Raw genomic sequence first — 6,000 nt, 5'->3', positions numbered from 1 at the left:
GTCCCGGGGAACAGGCCGTAGAGCACGGAGTCCCGCGTCACGGCGCTGCTCAGGACAAACCTCGACAAACACCACTGCATTCCTCTCCAGACTTCCTCTGCATAGGCACATTCCAGAAGGAGGTGTGTGACAGTCTCGTCCCCCCCACAGCCGCTTCGAGGGCAGCGTGCGGTGCGGGAGAGAGTCCAGGCATGCATAAAGGATCTCAGAGACAGAGCACTTCTCACCACCAGCCAAGCCATGTCTTTGTGCTTGTTAGAAAGTTCTGGCGATGAGGCATTCTGCCAAATGGCTTTGACAGTCTGCCCAGGGAACCGCTCGATAGGATCCGCCCTCTCCTTTTCCCAAAGGGTCTCAAGGATACTACGTGCTGACCACTTCCTGATGGACTTGTGGTCAAACGTGTTTTTCTTCATAAACTTCTCCATGAAGGACAGGTGATACGGAACGGTCCAACTACTCGGAGCGTTCTGCAACAGCGAGGCCAGGCCCATCCTTCGCAACACCAGGGACAGGTAGAACCTCAGTACGTGGAGACACTTGGTGTTTGCGTACCGGGGATCCACGCACAGCTTGATGCAGCCACACACAAAGGTGGCCATCAGGGTGAGGGTGGCATTGGGTGTATTTTTTCCCCCGTTGCCCAGATCTTTATACATCGAGTCCCTTCGGACCCGATCCATCGTTGATCTCCACATAAATTGGAAGATAGCCCGGGTGATTGCAGCGGCACAGGTTCTGGGAATAGGCCAGACCTGTGCCACATATAACAACACTGACAGTGCCTCACACCTGATGACCAGGTTTTTTCCCGCGATGGAGAGCGACCGTAGCTTCCATCTGCCCAGTTTCTGCCTCACTTTGCTGATATGCTCCTCCCAAGACTTGGCGCATGCATGTTGCAGGACAATCAGGTTGAATCAATCAGTAAATCCTTGTCCAGGGCATTTGCAGTCCTCACTTTCTCCTAGATACTGCATCAGCCCCTCACAGTGGATGTTACTGTTCTTTTTAACTACGTTATATGTTTCTATTCAAGTAGATGAGGCCAAATTTCCTCCCCTCAATGTACAGTGTGCGATAGTTCCTGAGGAACATGCTTACCCACATTGTCCTGTTTCCTCCTTGCCAGTTCAGAACTCACACAGGTCAGAGGATGCAAAGCTGATGGGGGATCAGGGAATGGTGCGAGTAGGATCTGGCTGGCAGTGCTTTGAACGAGCTCAGGTTTATGAAGGGTGCAAAGTGGGAGGCCAGCAGAAAACTTTACTGCAGCTCTGGATGATACCATTGGACATGTTGCGGGATAATCAGGTTGAATCAATCAGTAAATCCTTGTCCAGGGACTGCATTGTTCAATGCTTTGCAGTTATCCTGTGATTGTTCTTGGCCATTGTCCTCCAACACTGACCCTACTGATATTTATATGGACTGCAGGAGGGAGGTGGATCTAATTTGCATTTGGCTGTTGGCCATCAGGGAGTTTTCTTTATTCATTCATTGGATGTGGGCATAATGGGCTTTAATGCCCATCTCTAATTACCACGAAAAAGTGGTGGCGAGCTGTTTCTTGAACTGTTAGAGTTGGGGTTGGGAAGGAATTTCAGGATTTTGACCCAAGTCAGGATACTGTGTGCCCTGGAGCGGGACTTGTAGGTTGTATGGATCTGCTGCCTTTGTTCATCCAGCTGGCAGAGGTTGCAGGTTGAAAGATGATGTTGAAGGACAGTTTATTGCAATGCATTTTTCTTATTCATTCACGGGATGAGGGCATCACTGGTCAGGCCAGCAGAGGGCAATGAAGAGAACCCGATTGCTGTGAGTCTGGAGTCCCATATGGCCAGACCAGGTAAGTGTGGCAATTTTCTTCTGGAAAGGACTTTAGTGAACCAGATGGGTTTCTCTGACAGTCAGCAATGGATTCATGTTCATCATTAGACTCTTAATTACAGATTTTGTTCTTAATTGAATACAAATTCCACCAGCTATGGCAGGATTTGAACCCAGGTTCCCAGAGTATTACTTTGGTCTCTGGATTAACAGTGCAGCGGTAATAGCACAAAGCCAGGACCAAGCCCTGCTGCCACGGTGGTGTAGGGACTGAATATTGAAGATCCTATCAAGTAGTCCGCATTATCCTATTTGGCAAGAAGTGTTTTGAGTGCTGTTGGAGCCTCATTCAACCACACAAGTGGGGAGTATTTGATCACTTCCCTGACTTGGCCCTATAGCTTGTGGACAGGCTTTGGGGAGGCAGGAGTTGAGTTACTCACTGCAGACCTCTAGCCTTTTAGCTGCCCATGTAGCCACAATATTTATGTGGCCGGTCTTCTTTAGTTTCTGATCAATGGTAACCCACTGAATGTTGATAATGGGGGATTCAGGGATGGATGTCCCATTGCATGTCAGATTCTCTCATGTTGGAAATGGTTATTGCTTGGCACTTAAGTAAGGTGAATGTTGATTGCCACTTATCTGCACAATCCTGGATATTGCCCAGTCCTTATTTCATATGGGCACGGAGAGTTTCATTATCTGAGGAAGCATTAATATTGAATATCATGAAATCAGCAGCAAAAATGTTCACTTCTGACCTTACAATAGACCTAACTGCATTGATGTTATTACTTGGGTTACTGCAGCTCCATCTCCAGTACCATTTCTTCCATGCCCCCATGACCAAAGGTTACAGGGAACCAAGCATTTCGCCATGACAACTGTCAGTTCATTTTTTGTCCTAACTTTTCAGTTCAGGTATGACCTTTGTAATGCCATCGGGATGCTAAGAGGCAACACCAAGCTAAGCTTGATACCCAGACCAACCACACGGACACCTATCGTTTGTGGCAAGGCTTACACGACATAACGGGCGACAAAGTGAGATCAGACAGAATCGAGGGCAACAGTGCATCCCTACCTGATGAGCTCAATGCATGCTTGCTTTGAAGAGAAGGTCAGTGAAACAATGTCGCCAATCCTAACGGCCTCAGATGCCCTGTACCTACAGTCACTGCCGCAGACTTTAGATTTGCCTTCTTAGACTCATAGAGTCGTAGAGCTACACAGCATGGACACAGAACCTTCAATCCAACTTGTGCATGCCGACCAGATATCCGACATTAATTGAGTTGCATATGCTCATTTCCCTCTAAACCCTTCCTATTTATATACCCATCCAGATGCCTTTTAAATGTTGGAATTGTACCAGCTTCCACCACTTCCTCTGGCAGCTCATTCCATACAGACACCACCCTCTGCATGAAAAAATTGCCTCTTGGGTCCCTTTTAAATTTTTCCCCTCTCACCCAAACTTATGTCTTCTAGTTCTGGACTACCCGACCCCAGGGAAAAGACCTTGGCTAATCACCCTATCCATGCCCCTCATGATTTTATAAACCTCTATAAGGTCAGCCCTCAGCCTCCGACGCTCCAGGGAAAACAGCCCCAGCCTGTTCAGCCTCTCCCAATAGCTCAAATCCTCCAACCCTGGCAACATCCTTGTAAATCTTTTCTGAACCCTTTTAAATTTCACAACATCTTTCCGATAGGAAGGAGACCGGAATTGCATGCAATATTCCAACAGTGGCCTAACCAATGTCCTGTACGGCCGTAACATGACCTCCCAACTCCTGTACTCCATACTCTGTCCAATAAAGGAAAGCATACCAAACGCCGCCTTCACTATCCTATCTACCTGCGATTCCACTTTCAAGGAGCTATGAACCTGCTGTCCAAGGTCTCTTTCCTGTTCAGCCTCTCCCAATAGCTCAAATCCTCCAACCCTGGCAACATCCTTGTAAATCTTTTCTGAACCCTTTTAAATTTCACAACATCTTTCCGATAGGAAGGAGACCGGAATTGCATGCAATATTCCAACAGTGGCCTAACCAATGTCCTGTACGGCCGTAACATGACCTCCCAACTCCTGTACTCCATACTCTGACCAATAAAGGAAAGCATACCAAACGTCTTCTTCACTATCCTATCTATCTGCGACTCCACTTTCAAGGAGCTATGAATCTGCTCTCCAGGCTCTCTTTGTTCAGTAACACTCCCCAGGCCCTTATCATTAAGTATATTAGTCCTGCCCTGATTTACCTTTCCAAAATGCAACACCTCACATTTATCTAAATTAAACTCCTTCTGCCACTCCTTGGCTCATTAGCCCATCTGTTCAAGATCCTGTTGTACTCTGAGGTAACCTTCTTTGCTGTCCCCTACACCTCTAAGCTTTTGAGTGAACCCACCAAAAGTGACTGGCCCAGATGGAGTCCTTGGCCGTGCACTCAGATCCTGTACAGACCAACTGGCGGGAGTGTTCACTGACATCTTTAACTCTCCTTATATGATCTGAAGCCCCTATCTGTTTCAAGAAAACCACCATCATCTTGGTGCGAAACAATAATCATGCAGTATGCTTCAATGACTACCACCCATTGGCTCTGACTTCCATAATTATGAAATGCTTTGAGAAGTTAGTCATGGCTCACATCAACTCCAGCCTCACAGATTACCTTGATCCTTTGCAATTTGTCTGCAGGTGCAACAGGTCTACAGCCGATGCCATCTCCCTGGCCCTACACCTATCTGGATAACAAGTAGACCTACATCAGGCTCCCACTTATTGACAGTTCCACTTTCAACACCATAATTCCAAACAAACTTATCTCTAAACTCAGAGACCTAGGTCTCAGCTCCCCCCTCTGTAAGTGGATTCCTGACTTGCTGACCCATAGACCCAATCAGTGAGAATAGGCAACAACACCTCTTGCACCATAATGCTCCATACTGGTGCCCCACAAGGTTGTGTACTCAGCACCCTACAGTACTCCTTATACACTCACTACTGTGTGGCCAAATTCCACCCCGAATCCATTCCAATTTGCTGATGATACCACCATTGTAGGTCGGATGTCCAACAACGATGAGACAGAAAACAGCGAGTGAGTGCTTAGCGGCATGGTGTAAAGACAACAGTCTCTCCGTAAATGACAACAAAATGAAGAAGCTGGTCATTGACTTCAGGATGTGGAGTAGGGGGGGCACACCCCTGTCTACATCTGCCAGGAGAGCACACAAAAAAACACTTTTCACTGTATCTCAGTACATGTGACAACAACAAATCAATCAATCATTCATGTTAAGTGTTAAAATTGCTGAAATTCATAAAGTGCTACTTAACAGGTGTGTTAGCAAAGTTGATGTCTATGCATTAAAGGTACAATGATAACAGAGAAACAATGTTGCCCAAGAGACTGTTTCTGAAACTGGAGGAAGGTATACAATGGGGTTTCCCAGCAGTTGGTATTGGGAGCACTACTTTTCTTGATTTATATTAATCACTTCGACCTGGGAGTAAAAAGCATATTTCAAAATTTGCAGATGATGCAAAATGGGAAAGTACTAGGAATTGTCAGGAGAATTTTGATCAGCTTGAAGAGGAATTCAACATGCTGTTGGAATGTCAGGCACATGGCAGATGAAATGGAATTGGCTGAAAAACTGTGAAGTGATTAATTTTGGTAGGAAGAAAGAGGAGAATATATTTAAAATAAAGCTTGCAATTCTAAAGGGAGGTGGAGGAGCAGAGGGATTGGGGATATTTCTGTACAGATTATTGTGTCACATTGAGAATGTGGTTTAAATGGGATCCTGAGCTTTACTCTATATACAAAAGCACAGAGTAGAAAATATGAATAAAAATTAAGCTTTATACAACACAGGTTCGGCCTCACCTAGAGTTTGGTGTCCAGTTTTGGGGCTTCACTTTAGGAAGGATGTGAAGGTATTAGAGAGAGTGTGGAAATAAAATGGCGAGAATAGATGTGCGGTTGTGGGATTTTGTTACAGGGATTGAAGGAGAAATTGGAATTATTCTGATTAGTGAAGAGAAGGTCAAGAGTGATTTCACGGAAGTCTTCAAAATCTTGAAGGGTCTTGGACTGCTTCCTTTTGGAGAACCAATTGTTATGGACTAGACCCACCACTCAAAACATTCTT

The sequence above is a fragment of the Chiloscyllium plagiosum genome, chromosome 15, assembly GCF_004010195.1.
Source record: "Chiloscyllium plagiosum isolate BGI_BamShark_2017 chromosome 15, ASM401019v2, whole genome shotgun sequence".
NCBI lineage: Eukaryota > Metazoa > Chordata > Chondrichthyes > Orectolobiformes > Hemiscylliidae > Chiloscyllium > Chiloscyllium plagiosum.
Note: the sequence above shows the minus strand (reverse complement) of the source record.